This window comes from Rhineura floridana, chromosome 3, assembly GCF_030035675.1.
Source record: "Rhineura floridana isolate rRhiFlo1 chromosome 3, rRhiFlo1.hap2, whole genome shotgun sequence".
NCBI lineage: Eukaryota > Metazoa > Chordata > Lepidosauria > Squamata > Rhineuridae > Rhineura > Rhineura floridana.
Genome location: NC_084482.1, coordinates 134389368 through 134405313, shown reverse-complemented (window position 1 = coordinate 134405313; position 15946 = coordinate 134389368). Strand labels below are relative to the sequence as shown.

The following is a 15946-nucleotide window of genomic DNA, read 5'->3' as shown; positions in this document are numbered from 1 at the left end:
CTTATTTGAAGAATGCTTAAGATTTCAAGCCCCTCTGTAGCCTGAAATACTGACCATGAGCTGAGAAACAAAAACAAAAAAACATGTTATCTTATTTTTAAAAAGGCTTCAATACAAAGACCAAAGCTTCTGGGGGTGTTGTTATCTAATGTACTTAAGGCCTGCAGGGTTAAGAGAAATTAGATACTTTCTAGTCACTTAAAATAATTAACTCAGCTAATCAACTTCTGCTAAATATGTTCTTCACAGCCTTGAAAAAAAACATTTGGTGTATTTCCAGAAAAGTCTTTGTGTTCAATTTTATTGGAGAGACCACATTAATGAAAGGGAAAGGGAATGACATGCCAAGTGAGCATCTGTAGTATTAAAAAGGTGGGGGAGTAAGTAAAGTTTGCATGCCTTACTCTGATAATTCAGTTGTTCTTAAATAATATTTACGGCAGAGGTGCACTTGCTGGCCACACCCTTCCTCTCTCTTGACCTTCCCATATTGACTGGGAAAGCCTGAAAACTGCTTATAAGTGTGTTCGACTGAAAACACAATTCTCCCATCAGGGTTTCTAATCGCAAGGAGCATTGTAACCACATTAACCAGACAAGCTTGCAATCATAATGCTCAACAAAGATTCAGAATGCAGTGAGGGAGGCCCAGCACACACAGCCCCTCCATACACACAGTGTAAGAGCCCCTGCATAGGGCTTTTATTCAATGGACTACAGTATGGTGCAATTCTGTGCATACCTACTCAGAAGTATGTCCTATAGAGTTCAATGTGATTTACTGCAAGGCATGTGATATACAAATGTAATAATAAAATAAACAAATAGGATTATAGCCTTAATTTGAAAGGGAAAAAAAGGATGGGGGGAAATGGAATTCAAGCATAATATAAGAGAATTTCACCCTGAAGTAGTGAAGCTTTTTCTGCTGACTAGTTATGGCGATTTATTTATTTATTTATTTATTTATTGCATTTGTATACCGCCCCATAGCCGAAGCTCTCTGGGCGGTTTACAACAACTAAAAACAAATATACAAATTTAAAAACACATTTTTAATAAACAATTTAACATAATCTGTTGAAATTAATTAAAAATCAGCCATGTTCACAGAGTGTGGTTTTCCAATTTACTGCAAATTAATTGGTTTGCATTTTCAGCTTGAATAGTGATGTAAAACACTCTTGTTCCTTAATAGTTTTAAATCAAAGATATGGAAACCAGTGACCACTGGAGTGTTACACCTATAAGATTTCACAATGGTATTTTTTCAGTTGGAGAGAGATTCTTTTTTGCCTTTTTTGGGGGGGGGAGTTGTATTGTGTGTGTTCCGAATGCCTTTTAAAAACAAAACAGGAAGTACGGAAAAATTAAGTTTAAGGGATTGTTGCAGCCTGAGCCTGTGCATGTTTCCTAGAAAGACCAACTTATTTCAAAGGGCCTTACTCTCAAGGAAGCGTGCATGGGATTGCAGCCTTATTCAGGATGCTCCGTTCGTTAGTTTTCCTTACAAAGCGTATGAAGGGACCACCCTCTAGTGGTCTGACAAGGCATTTGCTGTCTGAAGTTGCTTCTGTCTTGTTCTTTCTTTACGCAGAGAATTTCATGCAGACTGCAGCTCACCTTGCCTTTGGCTAAGGAGCAGACCGACTCAGAAGCAGATAGATATCGTCGTTACTCCTTTTAAGGTAGCATCTTCTTCGTTCTTCAGGTGGAGTTCCTTTTAAGTTTGATCAGTGCAAGAATACGAGAAACCCCAAGCGGAAGCTACCATCTTTTCTTTTTAACATATCGAAGAGATTTTACATAATTTTGCAGATTTTAACACGAGCAATAAAATCGATCACCATCTCATCTCTTCAGATCATGCAGATGGCATATTCTAGGCTCAAGTTGAGACATCTTGAGGTTTCTTTTTAATTGTTTGGGAAGTTATCCCCACCACCACCACCGCAAAACAAAAGTCCTGTTACATTTGCCAGTACTGTAGTGGAATTGCCCAGCATTTTCAATGGAAGCGGGAAAATGATGTAAAAGAGTGGCGAAGTTGGTCAGATCTGGACTGCAGGGCGAAAATTTGCCTGCCTTGGATTTATTACCCGCCTTCGTTTTCTACATGCCTTCTTCCTGTCTGGAAATCTCGCAGTGTTTGGTGTTTCTACATGTTTCTCGGCCTCGGCGCATCCTTTTTGCTTCTATCCGAGACCACGCTGGCCGTTTCTCGAGTTCCATACGACTTTTTCCGGCACGCTGATCGGTTATTCCCGTATGCTGTCAACTGGTGTCTTCAACGCATGGAGCACTCAGTGCACACCATTAGCCATTTAAAGACCGGCACACCAACAAGGACGTTTGTGTGGATGGAACGGGTTAAAAAGAAGTGTAGTAGATATATGTCAGATCTACAGTAAATAGCGTTCGAGACGCTGCAAAAATCCAGAGTGGCGGGTGGCAATGGCTGGCTGGCTGTGGAAGGCGCGAACGCAGAGGGAGGGTCCTGGAAATTAGATCTCTTTCCCCACCCCCTGCTCCAAATCGAGGTTCTTGCAAGGATCCAGTTGGCTCCTGGCTACGCGGGTATCCCTCTTTCGCCTCCTGTCGCCTTTAAGCTGCGTGAAACTCGCTCGCTTTTATTACTCTTCTCTGATTGCACAGGCGCGTGGTCATGAGGTTCTCGGTGTTGCACAATCCTCCTCCTTTCTTTCCCCATCTATTTTTTTCTCTCCCTCTTCCAATTTTAATTTCGGTTTAGGATGTTTTAATTCATCCCGCCCTTCAACGCATTAACAGCTGCCGCCACCTAGCCGCCTTCTTTGCCGCCATCCTCTACTACAGCGTGTACGCACTTGGGCCGCGCTTCCGTCCTACATCTTTTGCAGGGGAGGGGGAAAGAGGAGCAAGGGGGAGGGGAGGGCAAATGGTTGCAGGATCCGGCGTAAACAGCAGTGAAATAAGAATAGAGATCTTAACAAAAAGCCAAGCGGGGCTTAGTATCGTATCGGTTAACCCATGGCGCTGTCCGTTTTAGGCCCCCCAAAAAGAAAAACCGGGGAGGGAGAGAGAGAAGGAAGTCGGAGTTCTTTTCGGGGGGGGATCAACTTGGCAGTCAAAGGAGAAAACATGACTGTGCCCAGCTGTAAAGCGTTTTAGCCGGGGTATTTATTGCCCTTAAACCAGCCCCCTACTGGAGTCAGCCGGTTTTAGTGTAAGCAAACAGGCTCAAGTAGTTAATGGCTCTCCAAGCTCGGCAGGCCAGCGCGCTGGATGGAGAGCTAAGCTGACAGCGCCTGCCTGGCTCTGCCGAAGCCCCTCCAGCTGCCTCGCCCGCTTCATTCCAACACACTGAAGATTGTGGTTCATTTTAGCTCCTTCTCCCCCACTCCACCCCACCCCCTTCGGTTCGGGTGGACGCGCACCTCCCACAATTGCGCGCTGAATAACTTGAGGCAGGTGCGCGCCCCGCGGGAAATCCTCGGGGACAGGGTGGCGCTGCGACGGGCGGAGGCGGCGGGGGCTCACGTCGCCTCTCGGCGCCCAAAGTGCTGGGGGAGCAAGTTTAATTTTGTCGTCGTGGCTTTATTTCGGCGGGGCCTGAAGAGAAGAGCCTGGCACCGGGTGATCGTCCCCCACCGGCGCCGAGGCTCAGCGTGTCCGAGCGCGAGGGAGTGTGTTGCGAGCGCCCAAAAAACCAGGAGCGAGGGGAGGGGACCGGGGAGAGAGACGGCGGGCGCATGCGCCTGGGCCGACCGTGCCATATTGGAATGAGGCGGTGAGCGGAGCGCCGGCGAGCCTTGCCCGAGCCCCGGCAGCGGCGCAGGGCTGGAAAAACTCCCCGCAGGTAAGGCGGGCGCGGGATGCGTGTCCTTGTGGGTAGGGTGGCGCCCGCTGCAGCTGCTGGGCGCGTTTTGCTGCCTGCCCGGCCGTCGGAAAGGTTTTTTTTCGGCTCCTGAAGTTTGATGCGGGAGACGGCGAGGGAGGGCGGTAGCAGCAGCCAGGCGAGCAGGAGGAGCGCAGCGCTAGGGGAGGGGGAGTGAGCGGCGAGCGCTTCGCTCAGATGTTCAGCCTAGAGCCGCCGCCGCTGCAGCAGTAGCAGTGAGAGCGCCAACTCTGCGTGCGGTTGTAGCGCTTCGCGCAAGTTCCCGCAACCCAGGAGAGGGGCGCGCCGCGTCCGGGTAGCTGTGGGCCCGAAAGGGGGCGCCTGATTGACCGCCGTTTCTTTCGCATTTCTTTCTCGCTGCACTCGTAAAAAGTTCCTAGGCGCTGAACACAGGAGGTGCTTTCTCTTTTTCGAGGTGTGTGTGTATGTTTCAGTATTGTGTGCCCGGGAAAAGCAGGAGCCTCTCTCCCCCCCCCTTTGGTTTCTTGAATCCGTGACTGGGCGATTACTGTTTGATGCACCTTCTCTTTCGAACTTGGAACTGAGTGCGTAGGTTAGAAGAAAAGTCGTTTCAAGGTAACTTCTCATGAACTTTTGTGGCCATGTGTTTTGCTTTTCCGGAAGAACTGATTGACTGATACGTTATCATCAACATTATTATTATCGTTTTTAAAATGGCTTCATTTGAAAAAGATGAGGCCTTCCTTACGATTCGGCTGTTTTTCCTCTCTTCCTCCCCATGGCGGGGAAGTGATCTTTAAACCCACGCTCCGGGAACTCCATCGGGAGCGCACACTTTTTCTGAAGACCGCTACGTAGTTTGTTACCCATCTGATGTTTATGGTAGTTCCCAGCTCATAACATCAACCTGGCACCCTAAATCGCTACTTTTTTGGGGGGAGTGAGGAAGGTAGATACGATCGACAGCTGCTGCCCACGGTTGTTTTGATTAAGCTTGATTATAGTGCGGCAAAGTTACACTAGCCCAGCCCCCTCGTTACCCATCTTACAAGTGCGACCGATGCTTCCTCCTGCGGGACTCTACTTTCAGTTGAAAGACAACTCTTCTCCGGTCTACTGTCTTTCAGTTTCCACCCTCTTCTGCTGTTCTCCCTCCCTCCCTCTTGCACTCAAGAAAACAGGTGTTGCCCTGTACCTGAGGATGCACCTAAATCAATAAATCCTAATTTTGGGATACATGCTGCAGTTGGATGTAGTGGAAGCCAGAACAGTGCCATAACAAATTTGTTTGAAGTTGTGGAAATAAGCTTCCCATGGAAGAAGGACTTGTGAAGGAAAAACAATTTGGGAATCAATTCCATTTAAATGCGTTTCTGCGCAGGAACTAAGGGCTGCCTCAGAGGAAGTGGTACCATTGTCCTTAATGAAAGCGGGGAGCATAGTCTAGAAATGAGACTTGTGACAATTTCTTTTGCAGGAGTAAAGGCCAGGCAGTTAATCAGCTCTTAAAAATAATGCTATTAGGCCTTTCCTAGGCCAGAGTGATGTCTTTTTAATGGTCCCATGTGGGTTTTAGTGGAATATCTGCTTTGGAGAAATTTGCTGTCATCATAATAGGTGTTTAAAAGTCTGTAATGCTTAAGGCTCATAGCTTTGCCTCTGCCTTTAGCCACTTGGAAAGTAAAATTCCAATATAAAAATCTTCACTGATAAGAACGTGGTGCTACATAGGTGCTCTTTCTGCTGCCACTTTCTTCTCAGGGCTTACTGCTGCAGGAGCCTGGGAGTTTCCATAGCAAACATTTTAGTAATCCAGAGTGTGAGGTGTGGAACCCTAACATTTATGTAAGAAAACTGATATTTTCTGCCCACTGAATTATAATAGTAGCTGTTCTACATCAGGCTAAGCTATTTGATTGTTATGTAGTGAATATGTTGGGGAGAGCAATGTTAAGCTTTTTTATTATATGGAATGTCTTAACCATACACACATCTACACCTACTACTTCGCAGAAATGGAGGCTTAAAAAAACCCTTTTCCCTCTAATGAAAAGACAGATGTAATACTTAAGTAACAGGCAGCTATAGACGATGGACGTTGCCCAAATTTGCATCGCAGGTTACTGACAGTACACAAAATGTACACTTTGATTTTATTTCATTGTATATAGATGAATTGTCCATGGGGCTCAAAAACCACAGGACTCAACTCCCTGTTATATCTACATACAACACAATAGACAAGAAAAGGCCCTAAAACTTACTTACAACCACATTACATGGACGTTGTCCTAGTGTTTTTCAAGAGAACTAGTTCCTGGATACTGTGTTTAGGCTGGTTCTTAAACTCTTTGGGTAATGGTGAGTCAGCAATGTGTAGCTTATATTTTCAGAGTTGACTGCAGTAGAGGCTGTAATCAGGCTAGCATTCCAGCAAGGTTGTCTTATAATGCACCTTTTGCTTTACAGTTAAATCCCATTAAAGTGACAACATTGTCTTAGGCCTAGTTTCTAAATGCACCTATATGGACCATATGTAAAGCCAATTCATATATGTGGTACAGCTCTTCCGAGATTGTACCACTTGAGATTGGAAGTAGAAAAATTACACTTTTCGGTGATTCCCTGGTATTTTTTCCCCAAAGCCGAAAACCCCTTCCCTGCATAAAAGTGTTCGTGCTGAGGAGAAGGATTTTAAGCTTGTTTTTCCCTAAGGTTGCATACACCATACCTTTAAAGTGCATTATTTTCCCCAAAGAATCCTGGGAACTGCAGTTTAAGGGTGCTGGCAGCTGTAGTTCTATGAAGGGTAAACTACAGTTCCCAGGATTCTTTGAGGGAAATAATGCATCTTAAATACATGGTGGTGTGTATGCAGCCTAAGATGTACAGGGATGTGTTCTGTTTGGGTTGCAGGTACTTTAAAATGAAATGCTCGCTGTCCTCCCCCCTTCTCAATAATTTGATGAAAAGTGTTGTAGTCCAAGAAGGACTGGATTATATATTATTTCTGCGTGTTTATAGCTAAGTAAAGAACCCTTGGACAGCAAAGGCAAATGAGGGAGTTTAGAACTGAGATGACAGCATTGCTAGAATCTTAGCATGATTAAGTGAGTGCATCAGATTGCCAGAAAGGTGTCAACTCCCCCACCTGCAGGAAGGGCTGTACTATCTGTAATTCCTGTACATTTGAATTATCTCTTACTGGAGTGTAAATATATTTAGAATTAATGCTTTCATATAGATGAATGGATTTAATTATGCATTTATATCAAATGTCAAGTATGTGTGTTTCTTTTAAGACATTCTAGGATAAAAATGGAGTTCAAACTCAGTTTCTTCTATTATCTACTAAATTCATCTGCTTTCAGGCTAGTGTTCATGTTTTACCTGTGATTTCTTGCAATAAGCATATAATCTTACTTCTCAGCACTTCTATGACCTGGTTTGCGCATCACATTAACTCATAGTTAAGCTAAACAATGGTTTAATGTGAATGAGCAGTGTGCTGCCACCCACTGGTGAAATTGTGGGCATGGGTCTCTCTCCCCCTGCTTCTACCAGGAAACAAGCCATGGCATTGATAGTTGCATTGCCCAAACCTAGGCATGTAGTTTGGGGAAAACAAACTATAAGCTTAGGTTTGGACGACACAGCAAGCCAAACCATGGCTTGTTTCCTGGCAGGAGCAGGGGTGGAATGAAGGGCCTGCAACTTCAGCATTGTGAAGCAAGACACTGCTCGTGCACATAAAACCATAATATTATGGTTGAACGAGACCTTGAAACTCAGGAGATACAAAGCAGCTTCTGCTTCAGGAGAAGTGAAACTGAGAGGGGAAGTTCATTTCAATTTAAGACTACCTTGGTGGACTAAGTAGTGAACTGTAAAATGGAAAAGTGGAAAAGAATTTATTATTATCATTCCTTGGCAAACAATTGTTGAAATAGTTCAACTACATGGGGAAGATATATTGAAGAAAGGATGTAAAACATTTTCTTACAAGTGAGTGAACAGTAACCTATTTTCCATAGAAAATTACCAAGTTTTGTTCTCTCCAGACAAACCACAAGCTGTAACCAAGGTTTGTCCTATGGGTTACAGCTCATGGTTTGTTTGGAAGAGGTACACCACAAGCCCTGGGCTGGATGACACGCTAAGCGAAATGGTGACTTAGTGTAGGAGCAAAACGATCAGAGAGGAGTAAAGTGTCCACAATCTTTCTGGGAGCACATACATTTGCTTGTTTGTACTAAGCCATAGTTTGCCTTGGAGTTGTGTGTGAACAAGGATATAGAATGAATTTAGTTTTATTTTGAAATAAAACTCCCCATTAGTTTAAAAAGTAAATGTGTACTAAACTGCTACCTGTGACATGTGTTGATACTTTTATTCATCACATTTTCATAGCTTGTTCTGTTTGAGAACTCAGGTCTTTTGCATATAGTAGACTAAAAACAGAAGAGGAAGAAAAAGAGGAAGACCAACCAAAAGATTATTTATTTATTTAATTAATTAATTAATTAATTAATTTGTATCCCACCCTTCCTCCCAGCAGGAGCCCAGGGTGGCAAACAAAGCGCTAAAAACACTTTAAAACGTCATAAAAACAGATCTTAAAATACATAAAACAAAATAGCTTTAAAAACATTTTAAAAAAACATATTAAGCAATTCTAACACAGATGCAGACTGGAGTAGGTCTCAACCTAAAAGGCTTGTTGAAAGAGGAAAGTCTTCAAAAGGCGCCAAAAAGATAGCAGAGATGGTGCCTGCCTAATGTTCAAAGGGAGGGAATTCCACAGGGTAGGTGCCGCCACACTAAAGGTCCATTTCCTATATTGTGCAGAACAAACCTCCTGATAAGATGGTATCTGCAGGAGGCCCTCACCTGTAGAGCGAGTGATCGATGGGTATATAAGGGGTAAGATGGTTTTTCAGGTATCCTGGTCCTGAGCTGTATAGGGCTTTATATGTCAAAACTAGAACCTTGGACTTGGCCCGGTAGCAAATGGGCAGCCAGTGGAATTCTTTCAGCAGTGGGGTGACATGTTGGCAATACCCTGTCCCAGTGAGCAGTCCCGCTGCCTCATTTTGCACCAGCTGCAGCTTCCAGACCAACCTCAAGGGCAGGCCCACATAGAGTGCATTACAGTAATCCAACCTGGAGGTTACCAGTGCATGGACAACAAAAGATTCCTTAAAGGAAGCCGCAGACCTGAACTTACAAGATCTGAACAGGGTGGTTTATAACAGATGCTATTGGAGGTCGCTGATTCATAGGGTTGCGGTAAGTCGTAATCGACTTGAAGGCACATAACAACAAGACTTCCATCATTCTTACTTGCCTCACAGAAGTAGTACTGTTGCTGTAAATTGTGTAGCAGCTCCTTGGCAAGTCTTGAAATAAAAACGTTTTTGTTATAATCCTGATATTAAACTTTTTTTTTACCCATTGAACCAAACTAATCTATTTCTTCCAAGTTGCCAGAGAGGTGCACAGTGGTGATTATTGATTATAAATATCTGCTATAGTATTCCGCTGTAAAAGACACCTTGGAATAGGAATAAGGAACTCCAGCTTACGGGGATCTTATTTATGTTGACTGTTTTATGAAGGACAAAGAAAAATAAAATTGAGGAAACTGTACTTTCATTGTATGCACTTGAATGTTAGCAAGCTCTCATGTACTATGACCTTGCTAGAGAATAGGCTTAATAGATCAGAAATCTTCATGATTGCTTAGTCTTCTAGTCTGTACTGTATAAGAATACTGATATTCCAGTCCTTGGGTATTGTCAGTGCAGTTCCCATTTACCGTACTTCCATGGGAGAAAGTTGAAACTGCTTCATGTGTTTTCCTTGTCAGATGACAAAGGGGATGTATTGTGATAGCATAAAAGTCTGCAGGGTCCTTGAATAATGTTTACTACAGCATGTACTCGCTCCCTGGGGTCATTCAGGCAATTACACTAGCGCAAAGTCCCTTGTCTGAATGTAACAGCTTTTTTGTCCAAGCTCTCTTCCTCCTTCACTTGCCTCTAGGGAACTTTGTGGTTACAATGGGAAGTCCACCTGTGCAAGGACAGGTCAAAAGGTGTTCAGTGAAGATGGCTGTACATAACCTTATGCATGCTGATTTGGTAAATAGCATGCAACTTCACCGTTTAAGCCGTTATCATTGGCTTAAGGGTGTGTTTTCTAACTTGAGCATGAATTGAAGGTTTTAGTGGCTCTGCCATTTCTTTCAGAAATATATTTCTGCTTCAGGATTCTGTACCTTACGTTTTGACAGAGATCAATGGCTAGAATATACAGTAGCTTCTGAAACATGTGCTTTCCACATTTCTGACTTGTAATATGCGAGTTAGCTTATCTTGCTTTGTGGGTGACAAATTGTGGAGAAAGTTCAGTGTTGTATTCCATGAAATTAAATTATGTGAACAATTAAGGAGAATATTTTGTGCCAGCATTAAAATCATGGGAGGTACTCAAGTGTTGTGTGAAGGATGAATGTTTAAAATGGTTTAAGGTTGTATGAGAAATGAAGCCAAGTAACATGTAAAAAACAGCATGGTCCAGCGGATGGCATTTTAAAATTGGACCTGGCAATATGGATTCAAACCTCTGCATGAATGCTAAGTGACTTTGGACAAGTCACCATCTTTCAATCTCAATTCCTTAAACATAAAATGTTCATATATTTTTCTTGTAAGAATGAAAAAGACTAAGACTGCAAACTGGTGTTTACTTCTAGGGAAAAAAATAGAGTGCTGAGACCTTAATTAAAGCCTAGGTTTGGGATGCAAGGCTGCCACCCTAAATGCACTTAATTGGAATTAAGCTAAAATCAAATTATTTTTGATAATTTGTACTTTGTAAAGCAAACTGGTTACTTTCATAGTCAAAAGTTGTACATCCACTATTGTGAATATGAAAGTAATATGAGAGAGAATATCATTTTAATACAGTGCTCAGGTTCCTTTTCTTCCTTTAACAAAACTGTTCAGTATAATTGGCAACTGGCAGTGCACGCAATCCCTGCTGGGCAATTGACAGTTCATTCTGATTAAACTGTTAAAACTATAGTTCTGCACCCACTTGTGCTTGTAGAAATCTCTCATTTCAATGGATTTGTAGGCCTATTACTGGGTACAGGATTAAATCTACCACACACCGCTGCTTAACCTCTATTCATTCCAATGGAGCTTACAGACTCCCCGTTGAAATGAATGCTGATTGAACAACATCAATATCTGGTGGATTGATTCCTTGATTGTTAATCTAAGGTTCTGGATTAATCTTGGCAGTTTATTGTGGTGAACTGGATCATTGCTATTCCTTTGCATTCTGGGCCACCCTTGATAAGATCTTCCTGGTTTAGAAGATTAATAGTTTGTCCTTTGTTCACTTAATCTGTTTTCATTTGTTTGCTGTTTATTCTTGAGGACATTCCTTTTCCTTTACAAAGTTGAATAAACCATTTTTCATTAGCAAAATCGGTTATAAGGAATTCCCATTATAGCAAATAGCTGAATCTGATAGTATCTTAAAATGATGTGGCTATTAAAAATGCTTTGATATTCTCTTTGTGTTTTGGTGATGAAAGATACAGGTGATGAATTCTTGATGTTCCAATGAAACACTATGTGGTGCTGAATATTTTGGTGAATTTGCAGTATGGGTCCTCAGATTTTTCTAGGACTGATCTTTCAGGATCCGGAAAACTTGCACAGCTTTTCCTAAATTATTGAACATTATTATTCAGCAAACTTTTACCTTGTCTCTCTGCCTGAAACCATATCCCTGAGGCAGATAATGGAATTGTCTGATCTGGATACCTGCAAGGCATTGAGCACTCAAGGGCCAAACTACATGTTGCATTAATCCAGTTTCCCCTAGTCTGGTGCCTTCCAGGAGTCCCAGCTCCCCAGCAGATCCAGTCAGCATGGACTACGGTCTGGGACGATGGCTGCTGGAGCCCAGCAACATCCGGGTGGCTGCCTTAATAACATGTTTATTTTAGCGTGCTTAGCGTTGGCCATGCTTTTTTGTCACAAAAACCAGCAATTGGGGATAGTAGTATAATCTGTATTGAGGTGTGCTACACAGGGCTATAACAGCTTTGTTGGGAGAGTGGTTTCCAGTGGAGAAAAAAGCATAGAGACAAGTATAACTCCACGCCCTGTACCGCACCCCTGACCTGTATTGCTTCCCTGCCCCCGTAGCTGCTTTTTCCCCCCAAGAGAGAACATGCCCAGCGCTAAGCATGCTGGAAGAAGCACACTATTCTTTGATTGTCTTCTATTTCTATCCTGCCTTTCTTCCATCATGGAACCCAAGACAACTTACATGTGTTTCACAGGTGGTTGCCCATCCAGGCACTGACCTGCTTTGCTTCAGCAGAGTGGTAGTCTCATATGCCTTCTTCATACCATATCCCAGGACTATTCACATAGCATGTAATTTGACCCTTAGGATGCTTTTCATAAGTGATGCTGGTGAAGGGCCTCTGTGACAGAGCCTCTGCTTTCCTGGGTTCATTCCCTGGCCATCTCCAGGTAGGACTAGGAATGTCTTTTGTCTGAAACCCTGAAGAACCAATGCCAGTCAGCAAAGACAGTCCTGAATTAGATGGGCCAATGATCTGATTCAGTGTAAGTCAGCTTCCTGTTATGTTCTTGCGGCCTGATGGAAAATTACAGTTGCTGCGATAAAGAACAACAAAAGTGGGTATTTATGTGTGGAATATTGCAAGGTGCAAGCAACTCCTGGGGTTGTCAACAGTAACATCCTTATAATTTGAAATACAAACCAGCTGTTGGATTTCCACCACAGTAGCAAAGTGAAGTAGATTAAGATTCTTGTTTAACTGGTTTGAGGAACACAACCTTGGTAGGAATCAGGGCTGTGGAGTCGGTACGTCAAACCTTCGACTCCGCCTCCTCTATTTTTCTACTGTCTGACTCTGACTCCTTCATAAATGGCAAATGTATATTATTTATTTATTTATTATTTGATTTATATCCCGCCCTTCCTCCTAACAGGAGCCCAGGGCGGCAAACAGAAACGCTAAAAACACTTTTAAGACATCATAAAAAGACCTTAAAATACATTAAAACAAAAAACAAATTATTAATTTTATTTTGAAGTCAGAGTCAGTACATTTCTACTGACTCCACCCAAAATTGCTTCTGACTCCACAACTCCGACTCCACAGCCCTGGTAGGAATTAAGGAACCGTAAGAACTGTATAGGAATAGTTGGGTGGAATTGCTGTTTCTGCCTATAGATCACTCAGTGTTTTAACTGAAGAAGTGGCTCTGCAGTTAATAGTACTTTTAAATGGAAATATTTATTAAATATTGTATATCAATAAATATGCACAAACATGCTGTATCATAGCGTAAAATTTCTATATCATAGAAATGTAAAAGCTTAATAAACCTTAAAGTGAAGGTAAAGGTGTCCCCGCACTTATAGTGCGAGTCGTTTCCAACTCTTAGGGTGACGTCTTGTGACGTTTACTAGGCAGACCGTATATATGGGGTGGGATTGCCAGTTCCCTGGCTTTTCTTTACCCCCCAGCATAGGCCGGGTACTCATTTTACCAACCACGGATGGATGGAAGGCTGAGTGGACCTCGACCCCTTTTACCGGAGACTCGACTTCCTCCTTTCGTTGGAATCAAACTCCGGCTGTTAGTGCATAGCAACATTACTTAAATCTCATTAGAAAAAAACATAGGAGCATTCCCTTTAGAATTTGGTATATAATAATATATTGCCAAGAAGGTTAAAGTTAATTGTCTAGAAAATAATGGAGCAAATGATAGTGAATAAATAACTTGCTTGGCATTCACTGTCCAGTTGGGCAGGAGGGTCACTCAGTGCTTATTCTATATGTTGTACTAATCTCATAATGGGTAATTTGTACTGAGTTGCAGGGCTGTGGAGTCGGAGTCGTGGAGTCAGAGATGGAAGCAATTTTGGGTGGAGTTGGAGTCAGTAGAAATGTACTGACTCCGACTTCAAAATAAAATTAATATATTAATATTAATATTAATTTATTAATAATACATTAATATACATTTGCCATTTATGAAGGAGTCAGAGTCTGAGTCAGACAGTAGAAAAATTAATATACATTTGCCATTTATGAAGGAGTTGGAGTCGGACAGTAGAAAAATAGAGGAGTCGGAGTCGGAGTCAGACAGTAGAAAAATAGAGGAGTCGGAGTCGAAGATTTGACATACTGACTCCACAGCCCTGCTGAGTTGGGAGAAAGAGCTGAAGAGGAATATGGGAAGCCCACACAGCCCCCCTGGTCCCCTGTAATAGCCTGGTGTGCTGTATGTGTGTCAGCACTCAAAAGAGGAAATCAGCTTTTATTGATCCCTATTGCAATCCTTTTGTGTGAGGTTATTGTGCCCATGCATGGATGGAACATGCCCTTGTTTGCAACTAAATAGGGCCTTTGTGCTACCTGGGAGCATAATCTAAAACCTTTGACCATGCAGCCCACGTGCCTTTTGTACTACAGACTTTATATCTGCATAGATATGAAGAACAATTGCGAAACTGATTGGATTGTTGGTGTTATGGCATCTGTACCAAAAGACCCCTAACAAGTTCTCTGAAGATGTAAACCTAGGATCCAAAGAACTATAGTTCAGGGAACTCAAGAGTATTGGGTTAGGGTGTTGTTTTTAGTAGCAGCTCCCATACCCATAGCTCGATGGTGGGCTGGATAAGAGACAGTAAACTGAGTCGGAATCCTAGCAAGATGGAGGCACTGTGGGTTGGTGATTCCTGAGTTCAGATAATTGGTCAGTTGCCTGCTTTGGATGTGGTCGTACTCCCTCTGAAAGAGCAGGTCCGTAGTCTGGGGGTGCTCCTGGATCCATCTTTGTCGTTAGAGATCCAGGTGACCTCAGTGCCTAGGAGTGCCTTTTACCAACTTTGGCTGGTAAGACAGCTGCGGCCGTTTCTGGACCGGGATAGCCTGACCACTGTTGTCCACACACTGGTAACCAGTAGTCTGGATTACTGTAATGCACTCTATGTTGGGCTGCCGTTGAGGTTGGTCCGGAAGCTGCAGCTGGTGCAAAATGTGGTGGCGAGACTGCTCACTGGGACAGGGTATTGCCAACATGTCACCCAGCTGTTAAAAGAATTGCACTGACTGCCTATTTGCTACCAGGCCAAGTTCAAGGTTCTAGTCTTGGTAAACAAAGCCCTATACAGCCCGGGACCAGGATACCTGAAAGACCGTCTTATCCCTTATATACCCATTGATCAGTGCGCTCTGCAGGTGAGGGCCTCCTGCAGATATCATCTTATCAGGAGGTCCGTTCTGCACAATATAGGAAACGGACCTTTAGTGTGGCAGCACCTACCCTGTGGAATTCCCTCCCCTTAAATATTAGGCAGGCGCCCTCTCTGCTATCTTTTCGGCGCCTTTTGAAGACCTTCCTCTTTCAACAAGCCTTTTAAGTTGAGACCATATTCCCATCTGCGTCTGTGTTAGAATTGCTTTTTAATATGTTTTTAGACTTTTTAAAAGAACAATATGTGTTTAAGCTTTTTTTTAAGATGTCTTGGATTAAAAAATGTTTTTAAAGATGTTTTGTTTTAATGTATTTCAAAGTCTGTTTTTATGATATTTTGAAGTGTTTTTAGTGCTTTTGTTTGCTGCCCTGGGCTCCTGCTGGGAGGAAGGGCAGGATATAAATCAAATAATAAAGTAATTTGTCCCATAATATTCTGTTGGCAGGTCTTTTTTGTGACAGTACTCACTGGTGTGGAGTACTGCCACTTCTTCTTTTGCTGCCCATGCCACTATTTTGTGCTGGCACTCATGGCACTTTTATCAAGATATGAGTACCAGCACTTCATTTTTTACCAAAAAAGTGCTGACTATTAGTATAAGGTTATGAAGATTTGAAAGGAACCACTGTTTATCTCCATTTTCTGTTGCTTTTTATCTTTTCTCATCTATTTCTTTTTTAAAAACTACCTAGCTCCTTATTAAATCCCATATGCCCAACTGCACAAAAAATTACTTCACATTGCACAGATTTTTTGATGCTGCACAAAATGTGTTTAG

The 15946-nt window shown here is 42.7% G+C and overlaps 1 protein-coding gene across 5 annotated transcripts in view; it reads left to right on the top strand.

Annotated features, from left to right (window-relative positions):
- Positions 1-2570: 2570 nt before the first annotated feature.
- The window catches only part of SFMBT1 (Scm like with four mbt domains 1), a 116659-nt gene continuing 103283 nt past the window's right edge, over positions 2571-15946 (top strand). Inside the window, exon 1 of one of the 5 annotated variants that reach the window (XM_061618018.1) lies at positions 2571-2838. The gene's annotated coding sequence lies outside the window, so the exon portion shown is untranslated. Of the gene's footprint in view, positions 2839-2949; positions 3839-3985; positions 4293-4312; positions 4454-15946 lie in introns of those variants that run through there. The other 4 variants (XM_061618019.1, XM_061618015.1, XM_061618016.1 and 1 more) reach the window with 4 other exon arrangements.